This window comes from Mytilus galloprovincialis, chromosome 11 (genome assembly GCF_965363235.1).
Source record: "Mytilus galloprovincialis chromosome 11, xbMytGall1.hap1.1, whole genome shotgun sequence".
Lineage (NCBI taxonomy): Eukaryota > Metazoa > Mollusca > Bivalvia > Mytilida > Mytilidae > Mytilus > Mytilus galloprovincialis.
Genome location: NC_134848.1, coordinates 32,344,509 through 32,359,477, shown reverse-complemented (window position 1 = coordinate 32,359,477; position 14,969 = coordinate 32,344,509). Strand labels below are relative to the sequence as shown.

The 14,969-nt window shown below is 31.4% G+C and overlaps 1 pseudogene; it reads left to right on the top strand.

The window, feature by feature from the left end:
• The first annotated feature begins 1,667 nt into the window (after nucleotides 1-1,667).
• Nucleotides 1,668-11,860, top strand: LOC143050725 (uncharacterized; annotated as a pseudogene).
• The last annotated feature ends 3,109 nt before the right edge of the window (nucleotides 11,861-14,969 follow it).

The window sequence follows — 14,969 nt, the reverse complement described above, 5'->3', positions numbered from 1 at the left end:
GCTATATTTGAAGTCTTAACTTACATGTGAAGTGCGACTCTGTGGCAGGTAAATTATATGCATGCTTACATGTGTATTTAATTTAAATGTTTAACATGTGTTACATAATCAATATAATACTGTATTTCTTTTAATTATTAGAGCTTCTAAAAGGTGTCCTTTTCTTAGCAGTAGTGACTGTCTTTGCCACAGCATTGTTTTTTTTTTAAAACTGATTGAAAGAGATGTTGAGTTTAATTTTGAAGCTAGGTATGAAAAGTTGATGATCACAATGTTCATACTAAAGATATTTCAGAGTTGATTTTAATTTTGTCGTGCAAGTATATTAGTTTATTTTGCATGTGACATGTGTATTGTTCTTAGAAATGTTACATACAGATTGAACTCCAATGACATATAACTTATGTACTTGTATAATTGAAGACCAAACAATATATGTACAGTATTTGGTGTTTTTCTTATGTAAAAAAGTTAATGTAAATTCTATTTGATATTAATATTTTAAACAGATTTTGGAATTTTTAACATGTCATTAATAAATATTTGAATATTTAAGATTTAACTTGATAATCATGATTGTTTTAAGTTGAACAAGAATGTTGAAAAAAAGTAATCTCTTATACAAACTCATTAAGACTTTATGTTCAAATGTTCTTCATGTATATATGTGAAATCAGATTTTAGATAAGCTAATATACTAGTTAAAGTAATGTGACCTGTTCAAGTGATGATAGCTTATATATCTGACAACTGCTTATGTTAAGTCAAAGATTTTGTAAGGTATATGATATACTATTAACTTTTTATAATAAAAACTGTAAACAGTCATATTTTGATTTATTTATCAGGCTGCTTTTATTTGTATTAAATTGGAATTGTAACGTTATTGACAAGACAACTAAGTTATTTTATCTTTCTTAAATTTCAGCTTTTATTCATAAAAAGGGGGATTTTTAACACTTCGGATAATAACTCAAAAATTGTGAAAAATTGTCATTAAAGGACAATAACCCCTAAAGGGGTTAATTGACAATTTTGGTCATTTAACTTATTTATAGATTTTACTATGCTGATTTTTTTTGCTGTTTACAGTTAATCTTTATCTATAATAATATTCAAGATAATGACCAAAAACTGCAAAATTTCCTTCAAATTACCAATTAAGGATGTACTCTTCTGACGATTTTAACGTAATTTGGAAGTGGTCACTCGCGATTGACTTCGATGTCGCAAAATGGGTGAAAAGTCATATTTCGCAGAAGATATCGTTTAAATGTACATTAATTGTTTCCATATTTTCATTTAGTTAAAAATGAATTAATACAAGTTGAATAGAAATGGTTGTATAAAATTAGAACGACTTACTTAAAGTCCCGGATGTCAGTCGGCAATGTAAACAATCGTCTGCCGGTAGATATTATTTACATTGATTATGGTACGCAAACAAAAAGGTTTTAAGAGTAAAAAGCAGACGGAGCGGTTACGGAAGGTTCTACAGGGTCTAGTAGATCTGAGAAGCGAAAGATGTACAATAGATGGGAAGTATCTTCCCGTTTTCAAGGACCATTCTTATGCATCCGCGAATTATGGCACCCCCCCCCCCCCCCCCCCCCCCCGTATACGTCGCGGAGCAGTTGTTTTCAACTTCTACAGAAACTTCCTGGTCTATGGGCAGACGCATAGTGGAACTTGGTGTACTTGCAGAGGGTCTGTCCGGTTGCGAAAAGTGTGGACTACCTCTGCAGTTGACGCATGCATCTGGCATTTTGACATATGGGTTGTCAGCTATTATCAAGGTAAAAATTCACAGACATTTATATTCTTTCTCTTTGTATGAAGGAGATGTTCCTTTAGGATAAGGGGAACTGCCCACCTTCTTTTGCACATGCTCTTTCTCTTCAAATTCATAAACTTTAAACAACCAACCTTTAAGTGATCATGAAAAATGTGTTTTTCTAGTGGTTATGGTGCCCATTTTTATTAATGTTGAACCACTTATCTTTAGAATTTTTCAGCATAGCAACCCCCTCTTTTTTGGACAAGAATTTGATTTTTTTTAGGAAAAGTATGACTAGTCTCTGACTTGCCTTGTTATTTTTTACAAAACAATTCTCATGATTTTGGTTTTTTTTTCATTTGTTCATATCCTTCTCCATTTTTATAGATTTTCATCCATCCTTTTTTTCCAGTTGTTCATTCTGAATTTTTTAGTCAAGGCACTTGTCTTACCTTTTTTCAAATTATTTCCTGGTCCCTTCCCCCTAAAAATCAAATGGTAGTTTCCTAATACTTGTTTATGTTGGAATCTCATCTTTTGAAGTGACCTTCTATAAAGGTTGAGTCTGTGACTAAAATAATGCATCTATTCATTGCATGTGTCAAATGGACTGCATCAGGATTTAATACTTTTAACAACTCTACCAAACACAGTATTATTACAGGAATTTTTTTTTGTTATGAATTTAATACATAGAGTAAATATAAAAAAGAAGATGTGGTATGATTGCCAATAAGAAAACTATCCACAAAAGACCAAAATGACACAAGCTGGTGGTAATAATTTTGAAAACTATTTATTAATCTTTTTTTGCAGTCACTTAATTTTTGTATATTGATGTACAAAAAAGACTTGTAACATAAAACAAATCATTTGGGTTAAAGATACATTAAAACTATTAAAGATGGTGCTTAGTTGAAAATGAGCAAACACAGCTTATGGGGGCTGAGGTCAGGTAATAAAAATAAAATGATTTTTGTCAATTGCTTGAGTCTGTAAAGCTTACACGTAAAAAGTTATAACAATCATTTTAAACCCAATAGTATACACTGCAAACATTGTTTTTACTGTTGTGTATAAAACACACTGCATGTAGAAAAAAATGTGTAGTAAGTACATATTGCATTACATTTTTTCTTAACATTTTAGATACCATGTTATAATACCAGATGTCTTCACATAAACAATGTTGCAACTGGGAAAAGACATAACAAGATATGGGATGCCAACACCAACTTAGCTACAGGTATTTTTAGTGAACAACCAGTTGAACCACTGTGTCTAAAGTCTAAATACAATCTTGCAAATGATAACTAGAGCAAAGTATTATTCCCCCTTGTAAAAATGTCTAGAGACACACAAATATGCATGCATTATCTGATGACAACTACTTTAATTACAGGTTGATCATGACTTGGGATTTGTACATAATGTTTATATTGAATATTTATATGCTTACTTAACTGTGAGATGCTGATTTAAATGGGGTCAAGTGGTTTATTATATAGAGAACTACTGGAGCATGAAAATTTCTGGAACCGTAACTGTCTGTAAGTTCAAAAATTGAGTTATTTTTGCAGTACACGTATAAAAAACTTACATTCAATTTTACACTATATTTTAGTCACAAAATGCAACTTATCCTGTTATAGTAATACATGATATTGATAAAAAATTTGTGAAATTAAACATGCTAAGTAATTTTTCAAGATTCAGAATTGTTTATTTTATATGCTGCTATTACAAATTAAGCTTTTCAATGTTAGATTTTCTCTTTTTAATTTTAGCTATGGTGCATACTGGAATTGGAGGGAGACAAGTCAACACATTCCTCACAGCTCTCAATATTCCACCTGTGAGTAATACATTAATCAGTGCAAGGCAGAAGGAATCAGGGGGTGCTATATAGACTGTTGCAGAGTGCACCATGGCTGTATGTCTATCCGAAGAACTAGATATTACAAAGAAGTAGGTGCATATATGATCTAGCTGAAATCTATTTATCGTATAATGGTTGTGATTATTCTGCATGTATATAAACAATGACGTGTAAACAATTCAAATTTGTATTGAAGATTGAAGGTACATGTAACGTCATAAGTATAAGACTTAGAAGTATAAGAATACAATTATGCCGTGTTTCAGTAACGTTATATTCTGTGTGTGATTTCGAACACTATTATCGCCCTTGACAATAATATACCCTTTCTAAAAGAAAGGTAAGACATGCATGTCATTTAAAAAAGGCTTTTACTGTACAATGTTAATGAACCAAGATAAACCCTGTCAATGACAAATAGTAAAAGAGAGATCATCAAACATGAGGGTAGTACATGTAGGCCATAACTGATTTTGCATTTTGTTTTAATTCTTTAAGTTGAGACGAATCATTATTTAGCAAGAAAATTATAAAATTGGATGTTTCTATTACAGCTCTAGTTTTTATTAGCTCACCTGGCCCAAAGGGAACTAAAGCAAAAATGCATGACTGTCGACTTAATTGGGATGGTAGCTCTAAAGCTATGGAGCAGGATATGGTAGTGGAAATGGTCCCGAATATAAAAAACAGTGGTATCACTGTTGGCACTATTATTGCTGATGACGACACCACAACAATTGCAAGACTGAGAAAAAAAGTAAACCACAATATAAAGAAAATGTCTGATCGAAATCACGTCAAAAAGAATATTGCAAACTCACTGCACAGTCTCGGACAGAAACATAAAAAAATAAATCAGAAAATAATCAAATACTTCTTCAATTGTTTAAATTATATGCTGTGCCAAAACCAGAATGACCCTGATGGTGTTGAGAATGGTCTGGAAGCTGTGGGTAGACATCCATTTGGTGACCACACCTTTTGTGATAAAACATGGTGTTCACACATTGAAGATCCATCAAAGAAATATGCATCTCTGCCATTTGGAAAGCCAATAAAAGACATTCCTCTCCAAATGGCATTGGTGGACCTTATGAAAGGATACAAAACACAAAGCAGCAAGCTGTACAATCTAGGAAGCACACAGGGGAACGAAAATTTCAACAAAAGTGTGGCATCCAAAGCACCAAAGGCACATTTTTACAGTGGTTCCTCCAGTCTAAATATAAGAGTAGCGGCATCTGTTGCACAGAAAAATGAAGGGCAATCCTATTTACTCAAGGTATACTATTTGATTTATTCTGTTTAAAACTTCTTTGTTTACTACTTTTAAGCACTTGTCAAGAAGCAGGGACAGGACATTTAGAAAGACAAACCATAGGAAAATCAGGAATCATATGACAAACAAGGAACAAGTTAAAAGAACAAAAAAAAAACACGAAAACAACAAATTAGAACCTCAGTCAGAGTAAAATGTAGCTTATAAAATAAACAATGAGCAGACAAAAGTCTTCTTTAAAAAAAGCAAATATATCACCTATGTGTGCTTACTGTTTTTCAAATTAATTGTTAGAACTTAAGTTATATGGTTAAATTTAGTATGTTAGTCTGTTTAAATTTAAGTGAAAATACTTATTACTATATTATTCTTTCAGGTCAACAAAAACATAGGTTTATCTCCAGGTGTCCATACAAAGCGGTTGGCAATTTTAAGAGATATCCAATCAAGAAAAAGGAAGGCAATTAGTGTCACACGAAAAGAAAAAATCAGACGAATCCAGCTGAGAAACAGACGGTATGTTGATAATGCACTTCTGCAAACCCCAAATAAACACAACACATTCCATTTTTTAACTATGTATTTTCTTCTGAGCCAACAATAGATAAAATATTGAAAACAACACGTCATTAATTTCTTGCGTCCGACGCGCTTTTCTGGATTTACCTTCATCAGGAACGCTCAAAGCCAAACATTTGAAATCCAAAGATGTATAAGTACCGAAACCGTTGAAGAGCTGTATGTCAAAAATACCTAAAATAAATAGCCAAATTTATCTAATCCAACTTTGTCTCATAAGTTACCTCATAAAGTCATTGCTCATAGTAGAACAATAAATTGTGTGCCAGCTAGTGTCACTATTTATCTGGCTGTCTTGGCACTTTAAAGGAGCCATTATACCATGTAAAAAAAGAACTATTAAAAAAATTAAATGCAATTGCCCTAGTCATTTTGAAAAAAAAATACAATAAATCTTTATAATTACACCTTATGTAAATATCCTGGATTTTTATTTGTCGATAGCCATTGTATTTTCACCAATTTACTGTCATCAAATGAATATCGTTCATTTTTTAACGCCTGCCCAGGTATTTACCAAAAGGATATGCCCTTTTTACCCTTTCTGCCATGGTGTTTGCCAAAAAAAAACCTCGGTCTGACTGGATGCTTGTAACGTCACGATCTTCATAATTACACCTTATGTAAATATCCTGGATTTTTATTTGTCGACAGCCATTGCATTTTCACCAATTTACTGTCATCAAATGAATATCGTTCATTTTTTAACGCCTGCACAGGTATTTGCCAAAAGGATATGCCTTTTTTACCCTCTATGCCATGGTGTTTGCCAAAAAAAAACTCGATCTGACTGGATGCTTGTAACGTCATGATCATAAATGTGTTTTTGAACATTAACATTTGGTGTTATTACTCAGATGTATCATGTTCTTTTTAACATGATATATCTGTTTATAATTTTTGCATTAGTTCTTTCAACTCATTCTTGGCGGCATCAAACTATGCTCACATATATTTTTGTTAACATCTCCTTATGATGGGCCAAGTTTGTGCAAAATACAAATTAATGTTGGTGAAGCATCTGCTTGTAAATAAACAAACAATATTCATTGGAAGAAAGATTCAGAAACAGACCAATAACAATATGTTGTCCATTATATATATATATTTTTTATTTTAAACCTGAAATTCAAAAATTATCGATTTCTCCGAATAAAGAAAAATATTGTAAAAGAATTGTGTGAGGGCCTTAGTTACAGTAGCGCAATTGATTTGCAGGACCACCAGGACATTACAGAGATTCCCTCTGCACCATCTCCACCTATAGAACACTGCCATATTCAGGAGACAGCAAAACTTGTTTGCTTTGACTTTGAAACTACAAGTTTAGGTAAACGTATAATTCATATTGAAATAATAAGAAATCAGTGTTGGTATAGTTTGCAAGTCTTTAATTAACATCATTATTTCATCTTTAATATGCAACATTTGTACATGCAATCAACATGAACAAGTTTAAAAAATCAGTGATTATTGAATGATACAAGAAATGAAACTGATAGAAAAACATTGCCTAAAATTTGTTAATATTGACATAGTCAGATATATATTATACATGTAGTGAGAAATGTGCTTTCATGCAAAACGTTTAACTAATTAACAATTGCAATAATCATTAAAGAGCAAACTCCATTATTTTTGGTGCATGATTAACAGTATCTCGAACTAATAAAAGTACAGAGGCATTATGTTTATCGATCCTGTGTCAGGTTAAAGTTTTGTAATAAAGTTTTTGTTCATAAAATTTTTGCTGAATAAGTAAATCCGTAAATCTACCTGACACATAGTACATATGTGGCCTATGATATGATCTTTCTAAAGTCAATGCAAAACTAAAGAAATGATAGGGGGAATGGGGCATCACTGAAATATGCACTACTATTGTATTAAAATGTCTCATATCAAATACAACATTTGATATAGGAACAATCACAATTCTATTTGCTTTAAAGTTCTTTTTATTCTTTTTTTACAGCACGTGACTCACACATCACTCAAATAGCTGCTGTCAGTGGGGACAATCATTGGAGCTGTTACGTAACGACAAAGATTCCAATAACAAATCAAGCTAGTGATATTACTGGCATTAGTTAGGAATGGCAGAGTGTTTCATCAAGGGAAACCTGTTGACTCTCTTTCTATTTCTAAGGCCATGGAAGATTTTTTCAAGTTCATCAAAGGAGAATGTGATAATATATACCTTGGAGGTCATAACATTAAAACATTTGATTGCCACGTTCTGATCAATACTTTAAAATGTATTGGAAAATCCAACATTCTAAATACACATGTTCAAGGATTTTTGGACACCAGACTTCTCTTCAAAATTGATAACCCAGAACTCAAATTTTTCTCACAAATAAATTTACTCAAAACTCTACTAAAGCAGCATTCCATTCCTTTGACCAATCAGCTTCATGCAAGTTAAATCTACCTACACTACTGGAATTTGTTGACAATAAGGTGTTAATCATTGGAATGGCACGGATAATTGCAGCTTCGAACCTTAATAAGGCCTCACTTCTTATAGCATTTTCAAGAGGTCAGGAGAATGGATTACAACAACTTTTTTCTGAGGAATGTAGCATATGACCACGAGTAACAAAATCTTCTAAAATCCATGTTGTTTCCAAGTATATTTCAGAACACTTAATTGAAAGTTAATTTACTATGTATTTACAATCAACTTATTCATTCACTGTAACAGACTGATATTATAAATATTTTGTGTTTGTCAATCTTTGTAAAATACTTATATCTATTCTGACCCTAGAACCTTTTTGTGAAAAATTCTGAATTTCCATAAGAAGTATACACTTCCACTAAAATTGTCTTAACCCAATGTAAAATGAATTCAATAAAAGCATAATATGTGAGTTAATTTTACAACAAAGCATATAGAAAATAGTGAATCTGTTTTCATGAGCAAATTGGGACCACACATATATTTATATTTGGCCTTATAAAAATATCTGTACATCATAAAATGAAAGGTTACTCAGTGCTTATAATGTTTAGATTTTAAATAAGAATAATGTATTGATATGTTCATTATATTTGTATAAAAAAAATCTGTTTATCTGTCAGTAAGTGCAATAATTACCAACATCAGAGAGTGTTCCATAATTTAATTCAACTTTGTAGGTCAAAGGTCAAAAACTACCTAAATTTATTTACAGTTCAGAAACCTGTCATATGGTGAAGATCTTGAATGCTCTATAAATGAAAACCTTTATGCGGTCTGTTCAGTGTTTATACTTGACATGTATAGAAATCAACAGAGGATGTTCCACAATTCTTGTATAACCTTGTAGGTCAAAGGTCAATGTTTTGGTTTGTTTTCTTGAAAAATCTTAGATTTTAGATATAAAAAAAATTATTTTAAATAAAATGAGTGTTGCATTTTATTGTTGTTTTATATCTTTCTTTAATGGTCAACTTTATTGCATTTTATTGTTGTTTAGGCTTTCTGTAAACATGAAAAAGGTATTAATATTTTGAAAAAAATATTTCTGTCTATTTGGGATTATTTCCCTTGAATTTAAAACTTAGGCTATTTTTGGGCTTGACACCTCAATAAATGTAACAGATGGACAAATATCTTTAATGGGGAGTTTCAGAGTAAAAATATCTATCTTATCTAATTTTTATAGACTAATCTAATAACACATAATTAGTCGACGTGCTGTATATGCACCGCATGAGAGGAAGAAAAGTTTTCATGGGGCAGGGTGGGGATAGTAAATAACATGAATTTTCAAAATGCACACTAACCCATATCTAATTGTTAAAAATGTTAATTGTAATTTTCAACTGCATGTTTATTGTAAAAAAAAGGTTGAACAGAGGAAGGGTTCCATTTTTTGTGTAAATGTTGGAATCTAGGTTGATTTAGGTGAATAAACCCAGATTTGTTGGGGGGTTTAAAATGATATTAAAGATTTTTTGTATGTTATTATACTGTGTGTTATATGATTTTTGATCATGAAACAAGGTTTCAAAAAGATAAAACACCCAAATTGGGTTAATATTATATATATATTTTTTTTAAATTCACATATTGCTTTTTTGTTAGAAACGTGATTTTTGGAGCGGGGTGGGGAACGTAAACAACTGAGAACTTTTTTTAATATGCACTAACCCTTAATGTTTTTTGGCTTAAAATGTTAAGTTTGTCTATGCTTAACTTCATATTAACTGTGGGAAAAGTTTAACAGAGGAAGTGTGCCATTTTTAATGGAAATGTTTGAATTTAGGCCTGTTTGGGGGAAAATTTCTGACTTTTGGGGTGAAAAATTATAAAAAAAAATTTTTTGTATGTTCATAGACTTTGTGTTTTATGATTTTTTGTATTTGAGACAGATTATCAAAAAGATGAAACACCCAAAATAAGTATTTATTAAATAAAGGCAACAGTAGTATACCGCTGTTCAAAACCCATAAATCCATGGACAAAAAACAAAATCGGGGTAACAAACCAAAACCGAGCGAAACGCATTAAATATAAGAGGAGAACGAACCAAAACCGAGCGAAGCGCATTAAATATAAGAGGAGAACAACGACACAACACCGAAACGCAACAAACACAGAAACGGACCAAGCATCAGACATTATTACACAGTTTTGGAAAAATATATATTTTGCTGTTTTATTGGAAATGAGATTTTTAGGGTTGGGTGAGGATAGTAAATGACATAAAACTTTTTTTAATGCACACTAGCCCCTAATGTTTCTTAGCTTAAAATGTTTAGTTTATATATGCTTAACTGCAAATTAACTGTGGAAAAAAGTTTAACAGAGTAAGTGTGCCATTTATTGGGTAAATGTTGGAATTTATGTCTGTTTTGGTGGAAAATCCAAGATTTAGGGGGTGAAAAAGGTTATATTTTTTTGTTGTATGCTTTTATATTATGTGTTTTATGATTTCTTGTCTATGATACAAGGTATTAAAAAGATGAAACATCAAAAATGAGTTTTTATTATATATATTTTGAAAAAAATCCATATATTGCAGTTTTTGTTGGAAATTAGCATTTTTCTCATATTTTGTAAATTGTCCTTTTTCAGATGGCCGTAGTTTCTTAAAAAGCTCATTAGCATATGATTTTTTTTATGAATTCACTTCAGAAAAAACTTATCTTCCAAAATATAATGACCATTTAAAAAGTTTAACAGAGGAAAAATTTGGCTGCTCAGAAGTGTACATCCTTAAAAGTCAGAACAAGTCTGACTTATGCTATGTTTGGTTCACAGTATTTTTTGTTGATTAAAATATTAAATTTTCTATATTTTATTATTTATAATGCATATATATCACTTCTGTGTAGTCTTACCTAGTTTCGAGTGATTTAAACGACTCGCGAGAAATTACCAATTTTTACTATCCATATTACATACATGTACTAAGAAACAATTTGTTTTTATCTGTGTTGTTCAGATACCCATGGGCCTATGGTTTGGTGGGGTTAATCCCAGTAATCCCAATGAAAGTTCCTTATATCAAACATATTTTATATTGTAAGTGGTGCTGCGTTCAGTATTTTTGTGATTTTACTTTTTACAGATCTACATAATTTAGTATTACAGACTTGTGTGTATAAAAGGTTACAACTGTTTCAACAAAGTACAAATGATAGAAAAGCAAAATCATGTAGTATATATACATGTGGCATACATTAAAACAACAAAGGCCATATAAAATTATATGCGGAGTTTTCTACTGAACTTCTTGACAAATGTCACAAGTGCTTTTTTTATTGACAATTTTCATTAAATACAATTACTGTAGTGGCAGGGATGAAACAGTAAACTTTCATCTTAAGTTAACGAATTTATATTACATTATACATTGATATAATAAGTAGGTGTTGAATTCATATACAATGTATTTGTTTCATTTTGATATTTTTGGCTAAACATCAATCATATCGGATTTACACTTGCATTTATATACTAATATTACAATTAAATCAAAATATTTAAAATCATATCTTTTTTCTTGCATATATGTTATAATTTGAGCTTTTTGTTTTTGATCCCAAATGTTGTATGAACGCATAATTTTTTTATGTCAGAGTAAACTAATGTTGCCATCTTATAATCAACAGGGAAGGCAGATACCGAGGAAGATGTCAAATATCTGAAATGTGACATTGATATTGCAGAAGTATCCAACTGCAGTTTGATTTTTGCTCATCCAGAAGCATTCTTCTGTACATCAGAAGACAAAGATTTTTAGATTCGTTTAGATATATTAAGTATTTTCATGAAATTTTCCATTATTGCAAAATAATTTTATTGAATATACTTTTAATTTTTTTTTCAGTATTGATGACATTTAACTAATTTGTGCTGGTTATTTCTGGTTGCTACTTTTCACATGTTAGAGTATGGTATTAATCTCCTGTAAACAGAGATGAGAACTATTATATTTTTTCATATTTATTTTCCAATAATTAAAGTTCATTTCAATAAAAGTCTTTCAAAACAACAATTTATAGATAGAAACGTAAACGCTAACATTGGTTCAGATGAAAAATTATATTTATATAGACAAACAAGTTATCCATGATACCCCTGATTATTCTGATGAGAAAACAGTATGTTTTTCGTCTCTACCAAATTCTGATAATGTCATTATCTTACAAGCATTGATTTTACCTACGGACTGCAATATGTCCCAGTTAATCATATACAGATAACAGATTCACTGGTCTTAAATTTCTAAGAGATTCATAAAACACTAATGGAAAAACTAAGTTGAAATAAAATATATATTAAATATTGTATCTGGTAGTGATCATATGCCATTAAATCATTTATATTTTACTTAGATCCACAATTGGAGTTAAAAGAAAGAGAGGTTATTGATGACCATTCGTGTGGATATGGAAGAGGTCTCCAATGGCACAAAACAACATGATACTCTGTGGGCAAAAAAAGTAAAATAATGAATCCGGAAGGAGTAAGTGTTTCTATTAAACAGGTGATTAATAAATGGAAAAAATCTTTTAAAAAATACAAAGAAGTAATGGACTCGAACAATCACACAGGCAATAACCGATTTACATGGAAGCATTTTGGTGCATTTAACAGGCTCTATGAAAACAAGGCTTCCACAATGCCCTGTGTTATGGTAGATACAAGTAAAAAAAGTGGAAATGTTGTTGTGGAGAAATTAAGTACTGCCGATATAGATGCCCAAGTAACATCTAGTGATTGTAAATCATCACCTACCAAGCCTGGAAAAGAGAGTGTGAAGTAAATGAACAAGATTGATTGATTGTTGGTTGCTTAACGTCCAGTGGCAAATATTTCATGCATATTATATACAATAGGTAGGCTGATACAATAGAGGCCATCTGGGTCGGTGAAATTTGGACTGCCACCGGAAAAGGAGGGTATATTGGATAGGGACAGAAATTTTGCCTAGCAACAGGCCACCTACGGACCCCTCAGAGAGTTGTTGCAAGGGTTCTTAACGTACAAAGAGCGTGGCACTCTCTTTACACGAGGCATCGAATTTAACGTCCCCCTTCTGACCGGACGTGACTGCGAACTTGATACATCCCGCACAGTCAAACGGACGCCCCACTTCGGCAAGCGTTTTACTGCCGGTCGGGAGAAGACCAAGTGACCATATTTCTATACCCCAGTCACCCTTGCGGAGAAAATGAACAAGAAAACAAAATGTAAATCTAATTGAAAGAATTTCAACAATAATAACTGAAATTCAAGACACCAATAATAATGTAGTAAATCTGATGAAAGAACAGCATGGTGTTAGAATGAAAAGAATGGACAGACTTTTGGACATTTTGGAGAAATCCATAGATTATTCACATTGCACCATTTCGATCCTTATATATTAGTTGTAATTTAAAAGACAAATGTATCGACCAGCTAATGAGCATCATTTAATGATCTTGTCTGCATTGATTCAACTTAAAATTATTGTCTCATCGGTTGTCGGGTTGAATTTTCGAAAAGTCATAAACATTAAAAAAAAATATAATTACATATTTTTTGGAAGGGCAGACTAGATTTTTTAAGATTGATTGATTGATTGTTGGTTGCTTTACGCCGCATTAGCACAAAAAGGCTATATCGCGGCGAGAGCTAATTCGAATATTTTTACAATTTAAAGCATATTTTTAAAATAAGACAAAAGGTCCTTCAATACACTAAAATTCTTGACTAAAGCAAATTGATTATATACAAATAAAAATCAACAGTAAAATAACGTGATAAAAATTAAAATCGATTTAAATATAATAACATTTTTATATTTTATAATACATTCCAATTTCTTTTAAAAAAGCAACAATATTTGTAAATGGAACATTATTAAATAAATCATACATATTATTGACATTGAAATGCTTCTTACGAATATCAGCAAAGTCAATACAATTAATTAAAACATGTTTAATAGTATACTTGCAGTTGCAAGGAACACATTGTGGTTCATCTTCATTTTTTAAAAGATACTCGTGTGTTATTCTAGTATGACCAATACGACATCTAGTAATAACACACTGATCTTTTCTGCACATAATATTATCAAAAGGTTTGCCTAAATTAGGTTTAATTTCATGCAATTTATTATCGTCTTTTTTACTCCATTTATTTTTCAATATATTAAAAACATATTCTCTAATATTAGATTTAAAATCAGTATATGGTATATCACAGTTAGATAGAGGGTCACCCAGGGCATTCTTTGCCTCAAGGTCTACAGCTGTGTTTCCAAGGATTCCAACATGACTCGGAACCCATAGAAATATTATTTCTTTCAGAAGAATTTTTAAATTCCTCATTACATATAAAATTTTCAGGATTGTTGGGTTTTTAATTTTAGTATTTCGTATAGCTTGTAAGCATGAAAGTGAATCCGAACATATAATAAATTTGGATTTATCTGAAGAAGCAATAAATTTCAAAGCCAAAATTATTGCTTCTGCTTCAGCAGTAAAGATGGATGCATCAGATGGCAAACGGAGGGTTGCAGCTCTGTCCCTGAAGACAGCAGCAGATGCAACTCTATCACCATCTTTTGATCCATCAGTATAGACAGTTGAAAAATCGAGATAATCGGCTTTAATTTCAGCATAGTGTTGCTGAATTAAAAGAGGATTTGTTTTATTTTTATTGTGTTCACGGAGATCAAATATCATTTTTGGTTTGGGAAGTTCCCATGGAGGACATTTGCAAGTTTGAACTTGAGCAACAGATTTTAAATCAAAAGAAGCTAAATGTGGTTTTAAACGTAAACCTAACGGAGAAATTTTATTTTCATGTTTTGCAAAAATATCTTCATAAATCGGATTAAAAACACAGCTGTAGGCAGGATTATCTGAATGGGCTTTTAGTTTGACAGCATATTGAAGTCCAAGCTTCAAGCGTCTGTCAGTGAGTGAGTGCTCATCAGCCTCTACATACAGACTCTCAACTG